Raw genomic sequence first — 11,358 nt, forward strand, 5'->3', positions numbered from 1 at the left:
AGAACAGTTGAAGGTAGATGACCCTGAGGGAGGGGGAGAGCCCTGCTGAGGCATGCTCTAAAGTGGTTTTTCTCTTTGCTCCTCTCTCTCCTGGAACCACATGCTTTCTTATGCTCCTTCCACTCATAATCTGCTAGCATGATTCTACCATGGATCCTCAATGCCTACCAGGCTCTGCTTCTGACCTGGCTGGTTCTGCAGTGGTCATGCTCAGGAGCCCAGGATTTCTGATATGAAATACTAGGTCAATCACAGCCAGACCGCATCTCATTGGTTGCTATGGGGATGCCTATGAAAATGTCCTCCCTGCAATAGAATAATAGAATCATAGAATCATAGAATCATAGAGTTGGAAGAGACCACAAGGGCCATCGAGTCCAACCCCCTGCCAAGCAGGAAACACCATCAGAGCACTCCTGACATATGGTTGTCAAGCCTCTGCTTAAAGACCTCCAAAGTAGGAGACTCCACCACACTCCTTGGCAGCAAATTCCACTGTCGAACAGCTCTTACTGTCAGGAAGTTCTTCCTAATGTTTAGGTGGAATCTTCTTTCTTGTAGTTTGGATCCATTGCTCCGTGTCCGCTTCTCTGGAGCAGCAGAAAACAACCTTTCTCCCTCCTCTATGTGACATCCTTTTATATATTTGAACATGGCTATCATATCACCCCTTAACCTCCTCTTCTCCAGGCTAAACATGCCCAGCTCCCTTAGCCGTTCCTCATAAGGCATCGTTTCCAGGCCTTTGACCATTTTGGTTGCCCTCCTCTGGACACGTTCCAGTTTGTCAGTGTCCTTCTTGAACTGTGGTGCCCAGAACTGGACACAGTACTCCAGGTGAGGTCTGACCAGAGCAGAATACAGTGGCACTATTACTTCCCTTGATCTAGATGCTATACTCCTATTGATGCAGCCCAGAATTGCATTGGCTTTTTTAGCTGCCACGTCACACTGTTGGCTCATGTCAAGTTTGTGGTCAACCAAGACTCCTAGATCCTTTTCACATGTACTGCTCTCAAGCCAGGTGTCACCCATCTTGTATTTGTGCCTCTCAATAAATAATCTTTCCCACAGGACTCCAGACTTTTGTTGATGCAGCCTACAGTAGAATTTTCTTTTTTTTGCTGCTGCATCATACTGTTGACTCATGGTCCACAGTTGTGTGTGTGCCACTGAGTACCCACAATCTGGGGCCCAAGTCGGCACCTCTGCTGCACAACCTTATATTTGTCCCTGTTGAAATCAGTTTGATAGTTGGGGCCCAATTCTCCAATTTGTTAAGGTCATTTTGAATTCTGATTGTATCTTCTGCATTAGCCATCCCTCCCAGTTTAGTGTAATCTGCAAATTTTATGAGCATCCCCTCAATGCCTTCATCCAAGTCATTCATAAAGATGTTGAAGAACAACGGGCCCAGGACAGAACCCTGTGGCACCCCACTGGTCACTTTTTTCCAGGATGACAAGGAACTCTTTGGGTTCGGTCAGTCAGCCGGCTACAAATCCACCTAACTGTTACCTTGTTCAACTATAAGCCATCTTGGAAAATTTGTATTCTGAAAGGTGAGATGTAAGTAGAAGAAGAAGAAGAGCTTGGATTTGATATCCCGCCTTTCACTCCCCTTCAGGAGTCTCAAAGCGGCTAACATTCTCCTCTCCCTTCCTCCCTCACAACAAACACTCTGTGAGGTGAGTGGGGCTGAGAGACTTCAGAGAAGCGTGACTGGCCCAAGGTCACCCAGCAGCTGCATGTGGAGGAGTGGAGACGCGAACCCGGTTACCCAGATTACATGACTACCGCTCTTAACCACTACACCACACTGGCTCTCCAGTAATTAGAATATTAAAATAATAAGAAAGAGGGATGCACAAAGCCAGTCTAACCAGCAAAGTCAATTGAACAAATAGTACCCAACGCATTTTGAGAATCTTCGTCAGGGGAAATTGTTCAATACCTAGATAAACACAAACTTGTACTTCATTTATAGCGGAGCCGTGTCATGCTTGGCTTGTGCTCAAGGCCCATCAGAATCAGTGATTCAATTTCAGTAGAACAATTTCCCCTGACAAAGGTATTCAAATGTATTGGGAACAATTTATTAAATTACAATTGCACCTCATTGCCTTTACCTGCTTGCAATTTTCAGGAGCGTAGCACGCTCTAGAGCTTATTGGGGTTTTTTAGCTTACCTGTCAGAACACTGTTTTACAGGTCTGATGCGGGCAGATTGGAAATACTATTTGTTTATTTCTTAAATTTGTTCCCTACCTTTCCACCCAACAGTGCTCATTGGGTCTGGCTTGTAGGCATCTTGTTTGCTGCTCTGGGACAGGAAAAAAATCACAATTTGATTGGCCAACCTTTCCATCCTGTTGCACACAAGCAGCTTCCAGCAGCAGCCAGTTGGGTGGCACCAGCAGGGAGAAGGAGAACGGCAAGGCAGCAGGGAACGTGGCACGGCGCCACAGGCCTCTGCTGGCAGCTTCCTGCCCATGACTCTCAGGCCCCAAAGGCCATGTGACTATCTTCTAGTGGGTGTATGGCAAGAGTAGGGGCTTTCAGACTCAGGAGCCAAATGTGGCCCTCCATGTCTGTCTATGTGGCCCTTGGAACTGACCCCTCTGGCTGAAAAAGGTCCCCCACCCTGGTGTATGGCAGCAAGTTCCAGTGGGACCTGTATCATTTATGAGTTTAAATCTCCACCCATTTACAATTGTTCCATGTGCAAGAAAACATGAGTATCTGTCAAGGCCTCTGTTAAAGCGATTGATTAGAAATCAGATGCTGGCATTTAAAATAATTTATGGGAGTGCTGAGCTCATTCCTTTTTCCCTTTCTTTTTCAAGAATGCAGCCTGGAAATTTGGAAAGCTTTGAAAACTTTGAGTCACTTGGGTGAGAGCGTGCTCTGTCTTTATTTAAATAAACTTGTTCTACAATTATTCTTATGATAGATTCCCTCTCAAAATGTTATTTGATACAAGAATCAAAACATACAGATGTTAAAGCATGCACTCCATATAAAAGCTACCTTTCCGTAAGATAAAGTACATTTAGAAGAAGCAAAACCCTTATATGGGATTTAACATTGGTCATCATCTAACTCTTTATAAAGAAGAGTTCTTTATAAAAAGTACTACTCAGCTCAGTATTTCATTATCAGGTCCAAATGCCAAGTGAAGATCCTGTCAATCTGAGTAATAAAAAACCCCTTGCTATTTCCCCTTCTCTTCTTGTTTTTCACGTATACATACATACATACATACATACATACATACATACATACTACTGCAATGTGCTCTATGTGGGGCTACCTTTGAAGGTGACTACAACTAATTCAGAATGCAGCAGCTAGACTGGTGACTGGGAGCGGCCACCAAGACCACATAACACCGGTCCTGGGAGATCTGCATTTGGCTCCCAGTACGTTTCTGAGCACAATTCAAAGTGTTGGTGCTGACCTTTAAAGTCCTAAACAGCCTTGGTCCAGTATATCTGGAGTGTCTCCACCCCCATCGTTCTGCCCGGACACTGAGGTCCCGTGCCGAGGGCCTTCTGGTGGTTCCCTCGCTGCGAGAAGCCAAGTTACAGGGAACCAGGCAGAGGGCCTTCTCGGTAGTGGCGCCCTCCCTGTGGAACGCCCTCCCACCAGATGTCAAAGAGAACAACAACTACCAGACTTTTAGAAGACATCTGAAGGCAGCCCTGTTCAGGGAAGCTTTGAATGTTTGACGGACTATTGTATTTTAATATTTTGTTGGAAGCCACCCAGAGTGGCTGGGGAAACCCAGCTAGATGGACGGGTATAAATAAATATAATATTATTATTATTATTACTATTATTATTATTATTATTATTATTATTATTATTATTATTATTACTATTACATTTACTTTTGTCAGTTAACCAACATGGGGAAAATTGACAGAGGACAATTTCAAGGTGCCTAGTGCTCCCTTTTCAGAATGATATTATGAAAAACTGAGTGCATCTAAGCTGCCTGGAGTTCCCTCTCTCACAGCATTATGACTGACTGCCCTTTGAAAAGTCAGCTGCTTGACATTACATCTCATTTTCACATAACAACGAAGCCATTTTCGTCACAGTAGGCCATATAAGCTCATAGACATCCCACTGGTTAATTTTATTCTCTGGCTCTATTAATGAGTTCTCTGTTTGAAGTTTGAAATCTTAGGTTTCACACAATTTAATTGTTTATAGCAGCAAAGCAAAACTGTACCTCTGGCGTTTACGGTGACCATAATCCTTTACTTCACCCAATACAGAGAGCAGAAGCTTGGCTGATTTAAAATTTGGTTTGGGTTGTTCAGAAAGCTGCTTTCTGACAGATTCTATATCCATTCCCTGGCCAAATTTGTCTCCTCTTGCTACATGGGAAGCAATCCAGACGCAATAGCAGAGGCCCTCTTCTCCGTTCATGTGTCTCCCCAAGGATGTCTAAACTCTGGTGGCAGGTGGAGTAGGGGGTCTGTGTAATAATGGAAGTCAAAGGAGGTGGGGAAAGAGTGCCAAACCCTCCCCCACCAAGCATCTCTGTCCTGCAGGGGGAGTCAATGTGTCTTGTCTCCCCCAACCATTCCCTGGGCTGCCTAGGGGTGAGGGGAATGTAGTCCATCCATATCAAAAGGGTTCCAAACTGGATACCACTTCTGACTCAAATTCTTCCCTGCTCCAGCCCATCTCTGATCTTGGAGCTGAACTGGACTGTGAGAAACAGCCGTGGAGCCATTGAGTACAGCGAGGTAAGAAGGAAGGGCTCAGCTCCCATTGCCCAAGTGTCCTTTTTTGATATTCAAGTGAGACACACATGCCCTATCACTAATTTTCAGATGGCCCTTGCAAACCAGTTTACAAAGGATTTAAAAAGTAGTGTGAAAATGTTTGAATAAATATATATTTAAAAACATGTTACAAGACATTCAATTAAAAACAACACCGTGTGTGTGTGTGTGTGTGTGTAATCAATTAAAACAGTGCTTCACAAATCAGCATAAGGATTAAGAACATCTCTCTGCCGTGAGGAGCATACAGTATATAGTTGGACAGCCAGAAGAGAAAGCAGAGAGAGAGAGAGAGAGAGAGAGAGAGAGAGAGAGAGAGAGAGAGAGAATTAGAAGAGGACCAGATATTGCATCTCCAGAAGCCCCAGCAGAGATGAGGTAGACAGGGGAGCAGCTTCTCTTAGCCAGAGGAAACATTGAATGAGCTGGTTGTTGGATAGGAAGGGAACTTGCTGAGAAGAGAATTGTGTAAACTACGGCATGAGTGGAGTGGAGACGAAGAAGCCCCTTGTAATTGAGTCGGGGCATTTTGTGACAGTGCAGAAAGCGCTCGCAAGATTGCAGGGCATTGAAAGGAGTTGGAGGAAACCGTAAGAGCAGGAGTGGTTCATCTGGTGGGGCAGAGCTGCAACAATAGCCCGCTGGGAGGAGGCAGTTAGACTGGGACTGTGCTAAGCCAATCTGGTGGCCCTGCTACTCTCCCCTCACAGGCCCAACTGCATTTCTGCCTCTCCACTCACCCTCCCAGGAAGTGGCAGGGGTCCAAATGCTGTTGGAAGGTAGTGGAAGAGGATATGTTGATCTTGTGGTCAAGAGAGTGGACGGTGGAGAGAAAGGTGGCCTTCAGGAGACTAGAGGGAACATTGTTTTTTAAAGTACCGGTATCTCTAAAACCTTTATCTACTCCCAATTCTTCAAGTTCACATAAACTTTCCCTCCTGTTTTTAAACAGAATCCGAAAATATATCAGCTGCACACTGCTAAATACATACTCAGAGTTGTGCGTTTTGGAGAATGCAGTGGCAGCTTTCCATCTGTGTGTAGAGCACAGTCCTGTTTTATCAACACTCTCCAGGCTCCCTTCGTTCTCTGCTTGGTAAAGATAACCAATGAAGAAAATTTGGAAGCCTCCAATACGAAAGTGGGACACACATGGAGGAAAGAGATTATCAAACGATAGTGTATCTGAATTAAACTTCCTGAAGGAGGTCATCTAGTCTAGGCAGTAAGCTTGCAATAAGCAGAGGAAAACATGCTATTGCTCTTCTTCCAGATGCTCACATCAGAGAAATATTTTTGGTCACTATTTGCACTAAAGCTGCCTCATTCTTTCCCTACTGGTAGATAGCGCAGGATGCCTCAGTATGTATTAGCGCCTGTTTCGGGAAGTGAGACTAGAAGGAAAGGACGGTGGAATCAATTTCCTTTTTCTTAAACTGAGATTATGGCTTTGGACAAATCTCTTGAACTTTCTGTGGATTTGTTTTCCATAATAACACTTGCCAGCAATAATAAGTCTTACTCAGTACATCCCGGATTCTATATAGATTTGGATAGTTGTGTTCTATAGGAGCCAACACGTATTAAAGCAGCAGGCGTGATCATAAAATGTTCTCTCTGCATTCAGTCCCAACAAACCTTTTACTCTCCAGGGCTAAACTCTTGAAAGGGTTTTTGTAAGCTGACTGTATATGGCGATTGTTGGCTCCTTCTTAACATGATATCGCCAATATGAGATAGTTCTTCCTTCCCTGTACAGTCAGTCTATCAAGCACTTAGGTGATGGGGGAAGAACCTCTAAGGCTCAATTTAATGGATATATGTACCCACTGAAAACAACAAATTAAATCATTTTGAAAAATTAAAAAATAAACAAGAAGGGGCATTAGCCCCCATTGAGCAAGACGTTTGCTAGTAGGATATCCAATAAACCTTAAATGATTGGGGAAAGACCTTTTCTACATAATACTTCTAGTAGATGGCAATTTTATTTTCTTTAAAATATTTATAAGTTGCCTTTCCCTCAAAAATTATCTGCAAGGTGGTTTGTGCAAATAACTATATTAATAATAATAAGACCCATGTTTGAGTTAAAATATGTCACTGTATGTAGCTTAGCTGTTCTGTTAACTTGAGGGGGGGAAGTGAGAGAATACAAACCTTGCTGGATGTAATTTGTATTATAAGTGCAAATGACTAGTCAATGAAGCAATTTGCATTGTTACATATCTATGTGGAATAAATTTCTCCTCCAGACCGTTTTTTTACCCCATGAATTTCAAAGGTATTCAGAAAGTGCAATAATCAGTATGTCTACATCAATCTGAGGTTACACATAATGACCAAGCCAAGAATACATAATTAAGGCAAAAGGTTAGTGCTTAAAAAGCCAAAAGCAAGGAACCGCTGATCTGATTTTTAGTTGTCAGCATAGTTGTTTTATCTCTATGTCGGGACTATAGTACAATACAATAAAATGTAGCAGTGTACAACTCATCCCATAGGCAATTATTTTACTAGCTGGTACTGCTATGAACTTCATATTGATTATACAATGTATGAAAGTGCATAATGCCTTTTGAGTTGCCTTCACGAAGCATGAATTATATAGATTTTTAGCTACTTTTCGGTATCTCTGTATCTTAGTATCACATCCCCATAAGAGGGTGTTCTATCACTTGCTGTATGGATTTAAGCCTTCTATAAGGAGGGTAGGAGTGCTTTGTGCTTGCCCTGCTTCAACTGTCTCACATTTTAACTCTCTTCAACTAAGTTTTAATATATTTTCGTTATCCATCATAATGACAGGCAGGATTGAAAAAGTGCTTTTCTTTGGAGAGTTACATAAATGTCTGCTGCGTGGTCCCATTGCTGCCACATTCTTGTGAAGCCTTCCCCAAACTGGTGGTGCCCACCTGACATTTTGTTCTACACAACCATCATCCACTGGGATGCTGACTGGGGCTGATGGTATTAAACCTCGGAGGGCACCAGCTTGGGGGTGGCTGCTCAAGTGTTCAAGAAACAGGACTAGGGGAGAATTGCTCACATGAATGAATGAATGAATGAATGAATGAATGAATGAATGAATGAATGTGTTCTTCAGCTGCCCCCCAGCAAAATGCAGTAGATGGGCCTTTGCTAGGTTGACACCCTGGCTTTGAATTCTCTCCCTGATACCATTTTTAGTCTCATTCTGGCACCAAATATCTTTTCATTTTCCCAGTCATTTTAGCTTGTATTAGCATCAAATCAGTCCGTCCCCCCATTTATGCTGCTTATATTTATTTTATATGTTAATATGTGTTTTTATTTTATGTAATGAGTGGTGGTTAAGGTGCAAGATGTTCCAGGAAGGGGTGTGGGTGTCTGCAGCTCACGATGTGGCCTTATCTATGCCAAAAGGTGGGCAAAGTCTCACCAAAGTGAAGTTTCAGGCTTCCATCTTGATTTGCAATGGCAGCCAGCATCCAAATGCTGTGAAAGATCACTGCCTTCTCCCACTGGGAACCGCCATACCAAGTTTGGTGATGAAATCTCAAGAGGCAGCTGAACCCACAGAGATCAAATGGACAGACAGACAATTTCCCAAAATAGATAGTAGACACATTCCTAGGGAAATGGTGGTCTCCTGTAAATATTCTCATGGCTTTGAACTAAATGAAACAGTGCGAGCCAAACTCTCAGGTTGTCTATGAAAGATAAACAGTCAGCGAGGTTCAGCCTTTGATCCTCCCAGTTGTTTAGCATACTTTACCAATCATGTGACAACCTATTATTTTATACTGAACAAATGCTGCATATAAAGGAAATATTAACTCATTTAGTGCTATGTTGAAGCCTGTTTAAGGCCCGATCCTGAGACATCAAGGGGGGGGGGAATGGGGACCACACCATCTCCCTGTGATGCTGTTCTTTGCTGTGGTGTGAGGCTACAGATGGGCCGAGAAGCCCTATGGCTATGGCTTTAAGGACTTAAAAGGAAATAGCAGTCTGAATGTGGAATTCACTGCAGTGTGTTTCAAATAAAGGAGAGAGGCAGAAAGTTGCAGTGGAGCAAAGAAGGAAATATCCAGATAAAATATTAGCGTTTTAACGATACATATTTAAAGTGTTCCTGATAGATATTTGAAGGAAGGATGCAGGGATAGAATTAATCTCTCCAGCTGGAGCAGAAAGTGCTGAGAAATGAAGTTTTGTCCAGTCCTTCTGACTTTTGGTCTTGAAGCAGCACCTGCTAAAGAACTGCAAAGCCAAATGTGAAAAAGAGAGAAAAGTAAGTTAATCAAGCTGCCCCCACGGTCTGAAGGGTTTCAGAAGCAGCTTTGCTGGCTGACCTAAACTTTCCTAAGTTTTTCATTTTAGTTGCCACATGACAGCTGTGGCTGAATGAGGGTAATGTCCCAAATTTGCACTGAGGCATAAGACTTTAGTCAGAGTTTAACAAGACGAGAAGTACAGCTAAGTTTCCCACAGGATGAGTGGAGAACATTAGGAGTGAGAAAACCACCTCACCCCCCACCTCCAGTGACAAGACCAGAACCGCTACTGTCGCATCTTCGTTGCTTCTCCATGGACCCTGGAGAAGATGCTCTAAGACTTGGAAGCCAGATTCGTTCACCACCCAAACTAGCTTCCTGTCCTGGATCCTCATTTGCAACAGGAAAATGCTAAAGAATCTTCATGACAATTTCCCCAAACCAAATTTGCTCACTGCTTCAGGAATGTGGAGAACTAAATTTAACACTGGTGAAACGGGAAGCGAAGAGACCTGGAAGCGACAGATCCTTGTGTCCCTGGTCGGCACCCTAGTTGTCTTTTAAATGGGTGGTTGTGCAGCTGCCTTCTTGTGGGAGCCCAGCCCCTGTCTCAAAGGCTGCCTCAGCCCCATGTTCAAGAGAGCAAGAGAATGTCCAATTTGCTGTGCATTTTCCAAAGCCTGCTTCCCTTTCAAGAACAGTAAAGGTGTTTGCTTTCAATTTTGGATAGTTAATCACAAGCAGGTGCTGGAAAAAACATCTAGGCTGAACAAATGGAAAATAGATAAGGCTGACTAATTATCGTCCTTTGTGTTCTGTAACCAAGGGGATTTCTGCTTATTTGCTTTTGATGATTTCTGACATCCGGCACTCTTGATCTAATACTACCTTGTCAGAAAACCAGGGTAGGTGTTTTTTTTTAAGTGGCTTGCTCCAGCAATAAAATGCTTTCTAAATAAATAAGCTCCGAGTCCTATATAAAATTGCTAATCAGCAACAAAATTTGTGTGGGATTAAAATGAAATAAAACTCAACTTGTTTAACTCTTGTCTAATCTGCCAGGAGGTGAGTTCAGGGTTTTGTTCCACTTCAAAAAGTGCCAACACCAATACCTCCTGAGCCAAATGCTTTGCATTGCTGTGCATAGAAATCAGTGCAGCTGTTAATCCAATCACCAATCCAAAAGCATCCAATGTTGGGAATCTGAGCTTCGCCTATGCAACAAACTACAGTACTGTACATGCAAAGAAGAAGAAGAAGAAAAGACTCTTCTTATTTGGCATGCCATAAAATAACTTCTTAACTACCTACTTATAGAAATGTTAACTCAGTTTAATGTTTGTAGTAGCTTTAGTGGACACACGAGTCAGCAAAGCTGTGCAATAATAAAAAAGACTACTTTCCAGAACATTAACCCTTCTTTCACCTGTTTAGTTTTATTGTTTAATAAAAACAGAGATCTCCTAAGCTGGTTCACAACTATATAAATACAGAACAAAATAAAACATTTAATCCATTTAAAATGTTGACCAGTATTAAAAATCAGCATAAAAAAATACTAGGGCTGCATATACACCATACTTTTAAAGCACATCCTTTACCTTAAATAATTCTGGGCACTTTAGTTTACCCCACATAGAATGAGGGGGAAAGTGCTTTGAATGTGACTGAAAGGTAGTGTTTACAACTATAGCCCAACAAATTCAAAACTAGCCTTCACCAAGCTGGTGGCCTCAAGGTGTTTGGGGCTACAACCTCCATCAGGCCCAGCATAATATTAGCTGTAGTGTCATCATTAGACCCAACGACTTGGTAAAAAGATGAGCATTTAAGCCCCATTTAGAAATCCAGAGGGAGGTTGCTTGCGTCATATCCCTTGGAACTGAATTCCCTAATTGAAGTGCCACCACCTAGATCAGGCATCCCCAACCTTCAGCTCTCCAAATGTTTTGGACTACAATTCCCATCATCCCTGACCACTGGTCCTGTTAGCTAGGGATCATGAGAGTTGTAGGCCCAAACATCTGGAGGGCTGCAGGTTGGGGATGCCTGACCTAGAACTTATCTGTACCTCTCTCCATTTCTTAGGGCCCCTTCACACATTTACACTTCTTGGGGTTGTAGAGCAGAAACCTATGAATCTCCAGTCAGACACAATTCCCATTTATTTCAGTGGTGCTTACTCCCAGGTAAGTAGATATAGAATAACAGCCTCCAGCATATGCCTCAGGCACTTAAGTGCAAACACGTGTTTCGCACAGGGAGCATGGTAGCCTGCAGCCCCTATTGGACAAGTG

This window comes from Podarcis liolepis, assembly GCF_965112155.1.
Source record: "Podarcis liolepis genome assembly, chromosome: 5".
Taxonomy (NCBI): domain Eukaryota; kingdom Metazoa; phylum Chordata; class Lepidosauria; order Squamata; family Lacertidae; genus Podarcis; species Podarcis liolepis.